Source organism: Rana temporaria, chromosome 1, assembly GCF_905171775.1.
Source record: "Rana temporaria chromosome 1, aRanTem1.1, whole genome shotgun sequence".
Classification (NCBI taxonomy): Eukaryota; Metazoa; Chordata; class Amphibia; order Anura; family Ranidae; genus Rana; species Rana temporaria.
In genome coordinates this window covers 278,456,966-278,469,445 of record NC_053489.1, presented here as the reverse complement: position 1 = coordinate 278,469,445, position 12,480 = coordinate 278,456,966, and the positions used below count along the sequence as shown (strand labels likewise).

The 12,480-nt window shown below is 47.3% G+C and overlaps 1 protein-coding gene across 3 annotated transcripts in view; it reads left to right on the top strand.

The window, feature by feature from the left end:
• Window positions 1-12,480, top strand: part of VPS13A (vacuolar protein sorting 13 homolog A) — a 466,977-nt gene that overhangs the window by 358,330 nt on the left and 96,167 nt on the right. The gene's annotated exons all lie outside the window — the stretch shown is intronic.

Below are 12,480 nucleotides of genomic sequence, written 5' to 3'. Positions count from 1 at the left end.
AACAACAGCGACTAAAAGAACGATTAGAAGCTCAATAAAAAGAAAAGGAAAGGACAAAAGAAAAATGAAAATAGAGCCATATCTGAACTGACAAACTAGTGCAATTGGATATACCCAAGTTTAGTCCGTAAGGGCTCTTTCACACGGAGCGGACCGTTTCTGGGTCCGCTCCGTGTGTCTGCCAAAGCTCAGCGGGGATCCCCGCTGAGCTGTCGGCGGATAGGGCGGTCGCCGCACGCAGTGCAGAGACCGCCCTGTCTCTGCTCCGCTCTCCCCTATGGGGGATCGGATGCAGACGGACCGTCTGTCCGTCTGCATCCGTTCCGCCGAACGGAAAAAAAATAGTGTTTCTTCCATTCGAAAAAGCGGATCCCGACTGACGCGGACACTAGCGGATGCTCCATCCGCTAACGGACGCGATCCCATAGGGATTCATTACAAGTCCGTTAACGGACTTGTAATGAGCGGACGAACGGTCCGTTAGTGTGAAAGGACCCTTACAATGGAATACTTGCGTAGGATCTCAAGATTGATACCAACAGGAAGAAGGACGGTATATCCAACCGAAAAAGAGAGGTTTCAAACGAAGAACAAATAAAGTTGAAACAAAACAAACAAGGAAAACTGCAAGGGGATGGGGTAGGCCATGATGACCTGGGTGTAGCGTATACAAAAGCTAGCTTAACAGGGGAAAAAGTCTAGCTTGACAAATGGACTCCTCAACAGGGATCACAGCTGTGATCTAGAGTAGGATCCATGAGGAGGATCCATGAGGATCCACCCCATGTCAAGGATGACTGGCAGCTCGTTAACACGAAAAATGCCCGTTCGCACCGCTAGCCTGTTCGCTGGGCTATACGCCCAGCGAACAGGCTAGCGGTGCGAACGGGCATTTTTCGTGTTAACGAGCTGCCAGTCATCCTTGACATGGGATGGATCCTCATTGTTTGGGCCCCGCGGGGCTTCCTCAGGGATGATAAGCCAAGATTTGAGCAGTTCCAATCCCTTAGGGAGGGAATCAACAATGAAATCCTTTCCTTTGTTGGTAATGGTGAGTTTGGTTGGGAACCCCCATTTATAGGCAATGTTGTGGTTTCGTAAGGCCTTGGAGATAGTGTTCAGGTTACGCCTTTTCTGCAGCGTGTACTGAGACAGGTCTGCAAAGAACTGCAGATCTTTGTGGTGTTCTGGGACAAGATCTTTGTTACGTGCTGCCCTCATCAAACGATCTTTTATATGGTAGAAGTGCAGGCGTAAAATGACATCCCTGGGCACATTGTCAGGTAGATGGGAAGGCTTAGGCAGCCTATGGATCCTATCTATAGTAACATCCATTGCTGATAGATCAGGCAGGATTGAGGTGATAATGTGGGTGACATGTCCTTGCAGGTCCGACTGCTGGACTGTCTCAGGGACCCCCCTTATTTTGAGGTTGTTCCTCCTGGAACGGTCCTCAATGTCTGGATTTTGGCCCTAACCGCTTCCATCTCATCATCCCTGACATTATGTGCGTCTACCAAGTTATTAATGGTGGTGGCGTACTCCCCCATTTTTGTCTCCACGTGGTCCACTCTGGCAGACACATTTTGCAAGTCCCTTCCATATCTGCGGATACATGTCGCCGTGGAGCGAGCTCCTGAGGAACACCAACATGTCCTTGAGTGTAGTGTCTAACACAGGCTGGTTACTGATAGGGAAGCAGTCAATGGAATCAGGGAGTTCCCTGGTGTCATCCCCGGAATCTAGGCCCACACTAACCACCTGAGCAGGATCCATGCCATCCAGCTTCGGCTGCGTCTTTTCCGGGCTCCCCGAGGCTGAAGATGACACAGGAGATTGTTTCCTGGCCGATGGTGAGTTCCTTTTAGCGGGTTTATTCTTGTTTTGTGGTATCTGTGGAGTGCTGACTGCGGATGGTCCGGGAGACTCTGCGCCATCTTGCCTCTGCTCCCATGCAAAGTATTGGTTCAGTTTCTGAGGTCGCTGGGGACCCTTCCGCTTGTTAGTCATCCTGCGGGTGGTCAGTGGGTTGGGTTCGCCGGGATGGCGTGTCGCGATCGCCACTGTTCAGGCTGAAATTAGTCGCTGTATCCCCGTTGTTGCCGGAGCTCTGCTCTCATGCGGCCATTCCTGTCATTGCCAAGCTCCGCCCTCCGTTATAGGCTTTATTAATAAAACCTTGTAAAGAATAGTAAAAAAATATCTGCAGAATAACACTTACTTTTTCCCCCAACACTGTGAATGGTGTGTTTCTAATGGGTCGTTGGCTTTAAGCACATTGTGTTTGTCGATTGTTGTGACTTAGATGAGGATTAGATCACATTTTATGGGAAATTACTGCAGAAAACCACTACTGTGACACACTGGGGCTGATTTACTATCCTCTGTGCGCTGCGCTGGTTCATGCCTTAATTAGTACTCCGGGTGAAGCCTTAACCAGTTGCTGACGGCCGTACGACTTTGTACGGCCTCAGCGCGGCTCTGAATTTCTAACAGGCCGTGTTTTTACGGCCTCCCCTTTGCTCGTTCCCCGCGCGCGCTCACGAGCGCGCAGCGGGGAACTACTGTCATCGCCGCGTCCCCTGGATACAGCCGCACACAGATCGCGGTAAATAGCCAATCACAGCGGCTATTTACAGCGCGATCTGGACAGCCAATGACGGATGATCTCATATGTAAACATATGAGATCATCTCTCATTGCCGTCGCTCTCTCCACACACAGACGCCGCGTGTGTGGAGAGAGAGTGAGTTGAAGCTACAGTGAAAGTATTAACAGTTATAAAAAGTTAAAAAAAGTGCCCATCAGCGCCCAATCAGTGCCCACCTGTACCCACCTGGTACCACCTGTACCCACCTGGTACCACCAGTACCCACCTGGTACCACCAGTGCCCACCAGTGCCCACCTGGTGCCCACCAGTACCACCTGTGCCCACCCGTGCCACAGTACAGCCCGTGCCACAGTACAGCCCGTGCCACAGTACAGCCCGTGCCACAGTACAGCCCGTGCCACAGTACAGCCCGTGCCACAGTACAGCCCGTGCCACAGTACAGCCCGTGCCACAGTACAGCCCGTGCCACAGTACCGCCCGTGCCACAGTACCGCCTGTGCCACAGTACCGCCCGTGCCACAGTACCGCCCGTGCCAGCCTGTGCCATCAGTACCGCCTGTGCCATCAGTACCGCCTGTGCCATCAGTACCGCCCGTGCCATCAGTACCGCCCGTGCCATCAGTACCGCCCGTGCCATCAGTAACGCCCGTGCCACCGTACCGCCCGTGCCACCGTACCACCTGTGTCACAGTACCACCTGTGCCCGCCTGTGCCATCAGTACCGCCCGTGCCATCAGTACCGCCCGTGCCATCAGTACCGCCCGTGCCATCAGTACCGCCCGTGCCACAGTACCACCTGTGCCCGCCTGTGCCATCAGTACCGCCTGTGCCATCAGTACTGCCTGTGCCATCAGTACCACCTGTGCCATCAGTACCGCCTGTGCCATCAGTACCGCCTGTGCCATCAGTACCGCCTGTGCCCACCTGTGATCAGGGCCCATCTGCAACACCTCAGTGCCCATCTGTGCCGCCTCAGCGCACATCTGTGCCGCCTCATCCGTGCACATCTGTGCAATCAGTACACATCTGTGCCGCCTCATCCGTGCACATCTGTGCAATCAGTACACATCTGTGCTGCCTCATCAGTCCCCATCTCTGCCACCTCAGTCCCCATCTCTGCCACCTCAGTCCCCATCTCTGCCACCTCAGTCCCCGTCTCTGCCCATCTGTGCCACCTCAGTGTACATCTGTGCCACACACACACCGCCAGCAATGTCAAAACGTCGCTATTCCTTACAGGAGGCATTTCAGATTATTTCTGCACCTGATGAGAGCAATGTGGAGCTCCCTGTTTCTGATTCCCAATCGGATTCGGACGTAGACTATGAGCCAGTCTACACCAGTGGAACAGCGACAGGCTCAGAGGGGGAAGATGGTCAGCCCGCCAAAAGAAGGCGCTCTGGTGAGGAGGCAGTGGCATCCACCAGCACCGACATGCCATCCACCAGCACCGACATGCCATCCACCAATACTGAAGTGCCATCCACCAGTACCGTCGTGCCATCCACCTCTACCGAATTGCCATCCACCAGCACCGCAGTACCCCAGCAACAAAGGTTAAGGACCCATGCCAGCCTTCCCTATGCCCTTCAGTACCCCCTGTGGCTTCCTCCAAATTCCGGAGAAGCCAACATTCCCCCTTTCACTGCCCAGCCAGGAGTCCAGGTAAACACGGACAATTTTTCCCCAATTCAATTTTTCGATTTATTTTTCCCTGAGGAACTGCTTTCTAGCATTGTGGCCCAGTGCAACTTGTATGCCCAACAATTTATCATCAAGAACCCCACATCGTCCTATGCCCGTCCCTTCCAGTGGAGAGACATTACAGTGGATGAGTTCAGGATTTTTTTAGGCCTCACTTTTTGCATGGGACTCAACCCAAAAAATGAAAAACATTCCTTTTGGTCAAAACACCCCATTTACCACATGCCAATTTTCTCCACAACAATGCCCAGATCCCGATATTTTATAATCATGAGGTTCCTCCACTTCAATGATAATACACAGTGCCTTCCCCGAAATGACCCCAATTTTGACAGGCTTTTCAAAATTCGCCCCTTATTAGATTATTTTTCGCAATTATTCCCCCAAATATATACCCCGGAACAAAACGTATGTGTCGACGAGTCCCTAGTAAAATTTTGTGGCCGACTTAAAATCAAACAATTTATACCTAGCAAAAGGGCCCGCTATGGGGTGAAGGTCTACAAACTTTGCGAACGAGCCACAGGGTACCTGTATTCCTTTTTGGTGTACGAAGGGAAGGACACCCAGCTGAATCCCCCCGATTGCCCAGACTACTTGGGATCAAGTGGGAAAGTTGTCTGGCAACTCATCAACCCCCTCCTTGATAAAGGATACCACCTGTACGTGGACAACTTCTATACGTCTCTTCCTCTGTTCCACAACCTGCACCGAAAGAAGACGCCAGCATGTGGCACCGCCAGAAAGAACCGGAAAGGCTTTCCGCAAAGCCTTGTGAATACAAAGCTGAAGAAAGGGGAATCGGCGAGTCTACGGAACAAGGAGGTTCTGGCAGTGAAGTGGAGGGACAGAAGAGACGTATATATGTTGTCCTCCATCCACAACGATTCTTTTGTTGAAACCCGCAGAAGGCGTGGCACCACCATCCAAAAACCCACCTGCATTCAGGACTACAATTTGTTCATGGGGGGAGTCGACTTAAACGACCAAATGTTGGAACCATACCTTGCCACAAGACGCACGTACCATTGGTACAAAAAGGTAGCAATTTATTTTTTTCATTTGGCCGTCTACAACTCCCATATTGTTTACCACAAATCAACCCAAAACCCCCTACCCTTCCTTGGCTACCTGGAGGAAATTACCACTTCCCTGATATTCCCGAACGACCTGCCCCAAAACATCCGATCAGATGTTCTAAGTCGGCTCTCCGAACGGCACTTCCCGGATAAGATCCCTCCCACAGCATCAGGCCGACGAGCTCAAAAAAAATGTAAAGTGTGTACCAGTGGAGGAATCAGACTGGACACAGTTTATTATTGTGCAGAGTGTCCTTCCAAACCCGGCCTCTGTATAACTGACTGTTTCAAACGTTACCATACTAAACTAAAGTATTAGTTTAGTATGGTAAACGTAATCCTCCGTTCCTGCCTTCTCACCCCTTATGCCACTGCCTGCTTTTGTAACTGACCCCGGCTTGTTATTGGACCACCCTTCTGCCTAATGATTTTGTAATACCGCTGCCTGATTTGGAATTGACCCTGGACTGTTTTTTGACCATTCTTCTGCCCAACGATTTTGTAATACCTCTGCCCGATTTGGAATTGACCCTGGACTGTTTTTCGACCATTCTTCTGCCTAACGATTCTGTACTGCCTCTGCCTGATCTGGAACTGACCTCGGACTGTTTGACCATGCCTTTTGCCTGCCTCTTGGACTGATCTTGTACCCTGCTACTGGACTAGTGGGATTCAACACAGGGGTCTCACATATGTGAGGGGCGCCAGAAAAGTTTTTCTGGATGAAGAAAACTTTTTTCTCATGCTAGATTAGGGTCTGGTTGCCCGGAGGCTTCAAAGAGATTTGGGTGGGAGAAGCCTCTACCCCTGTCCCCATTCTGTCCTGAACGAGGCCCTCCTTCTGCCTGCTGCCTGTAGGACCTATGCCATCATGCCTCTGCCTGTTGCATGAACTGACCACCTGCAGTATCCCTGCCTGGACGTTGCTGACCAAGTCCCTCCTTGCTGCCTGGACCAGTGCTATCCTGCTGTGTAGAACTGCGCTACTATTACCAAGGTAATCTTTTGTTTACGCTTTGCTCAGCATAATGTATTTTGGGGTGTAATTCTTGGTATGTGCATGCTATGTGTCTCTGGTACACCTGACGGTGTTCCTTGCATGTTGGATCTCTATATGTGGTCAGGCTGTGTAGAAGTCTCACACATGGGGTATCGTTTTACTCAGGAGGAATAGCAGAATGTATTTTGGGGTGTCATTTTTGCTATGTACATGCTATGTGTTGGAAATATCTTATCAATGGACAACTTTGTGTAAAAAAAAATGCGTTTTCATTTTTTTTCCACATATTCCAAAAACTTCTGGAAAAAAATGAACCGTTCAAAAGACTCATTATGCCTCATAGATTATACGTTGGGGTGTTAGCTTTCCAAAATGGGGTCATTTTGTGGGTAATTCCATTGTCCTGGTGTTCCAGGGCCTTCAAACGTGTAATAGGTTGTCAATTAGTTAGATGTGCAATTTATGCTCCTAAAACCCCTGATGGCGCTCCCTGCATGTTGGGCATCTATATGTGGCCAGGCAGTGAAAAAGTCTCACACATGGGGTAGCGTTTTACTCAGGAAGAGTAGCAGAATGTATTTTGGGGTGTCATTTGTGGTATGCACATGCCATGTGAGAGAAATAAGCTATTACAATGACACTTTTGAGAAATTTTTTAAATAAAAAATAAAAATCTTAATTTTGCAAAGTGTTTTGGGAAAAAATGACAACTTCAAATAACTCACTATGCCTCTTACTAAATACCTTGGGATGTCTACTTTCCAAAAAGGGGTTATTTGGGGGGAATTTGTACTTTCCTGGCTTGTTAGGGTCTCAAGAAATGAGATAGGCCTTCAAAACATCAGGTGTGATCAGATGTGATAATTTATTATGATTTGCACTATAGCTTGTAGACTCTAAAACTTTCACACAGACCAAATAATTTCCAAAAAAATTGGGTTATTTTTATCAAAGACATGTAGCAGTATAAATTGTGGCCAAAATTTATGAAGAAAAATTAATATTTTGCAAAATTTTATCACAAAAACTAAGAAAAAAACATTTTTTTTTCTAAATTTTCGGTCTTTTTTCATTAATAGCGCAAAAAATAAAAAACCCAGAGGTGATCAAATACCACCAAAAGAAAGCTCTATTTGTGGGAAAAAAAGGACAAAAAAATCATTTGGGTACAGTGTTGCATGACTGAGTAATTGTCATTCAAAGTGTGAGAGCCCTGAAAGCTGAAAATTGGTCTGGTCAGGAGAGTGTTTAAGTGCCCAGTATGGAAGTGGTTAATTAGGCGCATGAACCAGCGTAGCAGCCGTCGCATTGCAAGTAATATGTAAAGCCGCGCCAAACTCCCTATAGAAGTCTATGGGAGAAATCAAAAGTGTTCATTTTAAAGGATAATATGCAAGTTTTGTCCTAAAAAGTGTTTGGGGACCTCAGTCCTGTCCCAGGAAACATGTATCAATGCTTTTTTTATTTTTTAAAACGGCAGTTTTTTCGGGAGCAGTGAAATTAATAATGCTTAAAGTGAAACAATAAAAGTGAAATATTCCTTTAAATTTCGTACCTAGGGGGGGGTGTAAAGTCAGCATGTGAAATAGCGCATTTTTCCCGCACTTAGAACTGTCCCTGCACAAAGTGACATTCTGAAGGAAAAAAGTCATTTAAAATTCACACGCGGAAATAATGAATTGTCGGCTCTGACAATTCAGAGATGATTCATTCATAAAACAAAAAATGTGTAGGGGTTCCCCCAAATTAAATTACCAGGCACTTCAGGTCTGGAATGGATATTAAGGGGAACCCGCCGTAAAAAAAAAAAAATGGCGTGGGTTCCCCGAAAATATCCATACCAGGCTCTTCAGGTCTGGTGTGGGTTTTAAGGGGAACTCCACCCCAAATAAAAAAAAATGGCGTGGAGTCCCCCTAAAAATCCACACCAGACCGAGGGGACAGAGTGCGGCCCCCCCTCTCCTGAACCGCACCAGGCCACATGCCCTCAACATGGGGAGGATGTCCCCATGTTGATGGGGACAAGAGCCTCATCCCCACAACCCTTGCCCGGTGGTTGTGGGGGTATGCGGGCGGGGGGCTTATCAGAATCTGGAAGACCCCTTTAACAAAGGGGACCCCCAGATCCTGGCCCCCCCCTATGTGAAATGGTAATGGGGTTCACTGTACCTCTACCATTTCACCCCAAAAAAATGTCAAAAGTGTTAAAAATGACAGTAGCCGGTTTTTGACAAATCTTTTAATAAAATCTTCTTTTCTTCTTTCATTCGGGTTTCTTCCTCTGCTTCTTTCTTGGGTCTTCTCGTCCACATCATCCGTCCTTCAGCCTTCTCCTCCACATCTTGCCCGGTGTCTTCTCCTGTCTTCTCCGTCCGTCCTTCAGCCTTCTCGTCCACATCTTTTTCTTCCCCGGACGCTGCGCTTGAAATTGAATTAGCCGCTCCTGGGACCCGCCCCCCTCTGACGCCACAAGTAAACTCCTTAGAAAGTCATGTGCGTCAGAGGGGGGCGGGGTCACAGCGTCACACGGCAGGGGAATTAAATTTCAAGCGCGCCGTCCGGAGAAGAAGCCGCCGCACTATGCGGACGAGCTTCCAATCGAAGTTCCCGCCGTGTGACGCTCATGTGAACCCGCCCCCCCTCTGACGCACATATACCACACGCGGACTTTCTTATGAGTTTACCTGTGGCGTCAGAGGGGGGCGGGAACACAGCGGGGTCTTCAATTTCAAGCACAGCGCCCAGAAGATCAAGAAGATGCGGGACGAGAAGGTCGACGGACAGAGAAGAAGATGGGAGAAGACGGGCAAGATGTGGACGAGAAGACCCAAGAAAGAAGCAGAAGAAACCCGAATTAAAGAAGAAGAAGGAACCGCGGAAAGAAGATTTTATTAAAAGATTTGTCAAAAACCGGCTACTGTCATTTTTCGCACTTTTGACACTTTTTTTTGGGTGAAATGGGGGGGGGGCGGGATCAGGGGGTCCCCTTTGTTAAAGGGGTCTTCCAGATTCTGATAAGCCCCCCGCCCGCAGACCCCCACAACCACCGGGCAAGAGTTGTGGGGATGAGGCCCTTGTCCCCATCAACATGGGGACATCCTCCCCATGTTGAGGGCATGTGGCCTGGTGCGGTTCAGGAGAGGGGGGGGGCCCGCACTCTGTCCCCCCCTCTTTTCTGCGGCCGGCCAGGTTAACGTGCTCGGATAAGGGTCTGGTGTGGATTTTTAGGGGCACTCCACGCCATTTTTTTTTATTTGGGGTGGAGTTCCCCTTAAAATCCACACCAGACCTGAAGGGCCTGGTATGGATATTTGGGGGGACCCCACGCCATTTGTTTTTGTTTTTACGGCGGGGTACCCCTTAATATCCATTCCAGACCTGAAGGGCCTGGTAATTTAATTTGGGGGGACCCCCATACATTTTTTTAGTTTTAATGAGCAATGACTGTATTCTTTATAGCCATGAGTACTTTAAAATTACTTTTTTTTTCACTTCAGAAATGACATCTTGTACAGGGACAGTTCTAAGCACGGGAAACATGCGTGTACCCCCCTCCCCCCCTGTATGAAATTTAAAGGAATATTTCACTTTTATTATTTCACTTTAACCACTTCCATACCGCGCCTATTCTGGCACTTCTCTCCTCCATGTAAAAATTATATTTATTTCCTGGGAAATTACTCAGGACCCCCAAACATTATATATAATTTTTTAGCAGACACCCTAGGGAATAAAGTGGCGGTCATTTTTTATTTGATTTCCAACGGTATTTGCGCAATAATTTTTCTAACGCCTTTTTTTTTTTGGCCCAAAAAAAAAAACGGTTCATGAATTAAAAAATAACAAAACAGTAAAGTTAGCCCAATTTTTATGGATAATGTGAAAGATGATGTTACACTGAGTAAATAGATACCAACTTGTCACGCTTTAATATTGCACACACTCATGGAATGGCGCCAAACTTCGGGACATAAAAATATCCATAGGCGATGCTTGATTTTTTTTTTACAGGTGACCAGTTCAGAGTTACAGAGGAGGTCTAGGGCTAGAATTATTGCTCTCGCTCTAATGCACACGTCAATACCTCACATGTGTGGTTTGAATGGTGTTTACATATGTGGGCGGGACTTACTTGCATATTCACTTCTAAGTGTGAGCTACTAGGGACAGGGACGTTTATTTTTATTTATTTTTACTTAATATTTTTCTTTTTGCACTTTTCTGTCGCTTTTTTTTTTTTTTTATCACTTTTAGTCCTATTACAAGGAATGTAAACATCCCTTGTAATAGGACTAGTGTGTGACAGGTCCTCTTTATGGAGAGAGGCGGGGTTAATAAGGCTGGAAAGCATGGTATTGGAAAAAAAAAAAGATCTCATGCTTTCAGATGCAATCATGTTCGTTCAGCACAGTGGTGTAGTGTATAGCACTTTGACCTAGCAGCATAAGGGTCGCTGGTTCGAATCCCGCCCGTGACACCATCTGCCTGGAGTTTGCATGTTCTCCCTGTGCCTGCGTGGGTTTCCTCCCACAATATAAAAACATGCTGTAAATCGGATCCGGTATAAATAAGCCCTAATATGCAGTAGTATATTTAGGATTTGTGCTGCCCTAGGCCTGACTACATTTCTGCACCTCCTAATAGAAAAATGACCCACCCCTTTCTGTCAAGGCCACACCCTGTTTTTGTATGACCCGCCCAGGAATTTTCAGGGGACCCACACACTAGTTCTGGGGGGGAGGGGGTTACTGGATTCCCTTAATTTGCATAGTTTTTCTCTCACTTCCTGTTTGGCTATGGGGCAGGAAGTGAAGGAAAATCTCCCCAATTGGACACAGATAATACAAAATAAACTGACAGGGCCTATAACCCTCCCTCACTCTATCCAAATGTAAAGAAAATAAAAAGTGTTGATTATAGTTCTAGTTTAAGCACATATTTCAGAGAGTTTTATTGAGAGGCCTAAGAAAATATAACCATGCCAATAGGCCAGGATACAGCGTTGCTAATATGTATGAATGTGTGTGTTAGGGCCCCCCACAAACACCACCCAATGTTAACTAAAAAATTATTAATTTGCAAATAAGTATTATCTGCTCATTTTTTGGGGATGTCTGCACCCCCTTGATAGTAACATTTGTGAGGTGTCTTCACCCTTTCTAATTCAAATTCATTCACTTCCTGTCACATAGCCAAACAGGAAGTGAGGGTAAATCCTTACTAATATCTTTTCTTGGGGACACAGAGATCAATCTAAATAGTTTCCCATAATCTAAATTGCACTCTAGCATTTTGCTGTGTACACCCCAAATTATTAGGGATCTTGGACTTTGGGGGTCCATTTACTAAAGGCAAATCCACTTTTCACTACAAGTGGACAAGCAAGGTAGAAAACAAAAAAACTTTGCTTCTACAGGATTAAAACCATCAGTGCTTCCTCTCTGATTTTCAGCGACTACGCTTGTACTGCAGAGTGGCTTTGCCTTTCCTAAACCCCAAACTAAATAATCATTTGGGGCAGGGATCCTCAAACTACGGCCCTCCAGCTGTTGTAGAACTACACATCCCATGAGGCCTTGTAATGCACTGACATTCACAGACATGACTAGGCATGATGGGAATTGTAGTTCCTGAACAACTGGAGGGCCGTAGTTTGAAGACCCATGATTTGAGGTGTACACAGCAGTGCTGGAGTGCAATTTGCTTAATGGGGACACTAGTTAGATTGACCTGTGTCCCCAAGAAAAGACACTGGTAGGGTTTTAACCTCACTTCCTGTTCAGCTGTGTGACAGGAAGTGAAGCCAATTTTAAGAAAAGGGACACAAAGCTCAACCCCAAAAAAAACACAAGCAGGGGTTCTAACACTCGTCTTCCCTCAAACACCCACAATTTGAATAGGATTGCCTTGCGCTAGATTTAAGCACAGTGCTGTAAATCAGCACTTCAAGCCTGTCCACCAATACCCCTCCCCCCAACAGGCCATGTTTGCAGGTTTTCCTTCACCTTGCACATGTGCTTTAAAAGACAGTCTGGACAGCAATTCTTGATAAGAGAAATCCACAAAACATGTCCTGTCGGGGGTA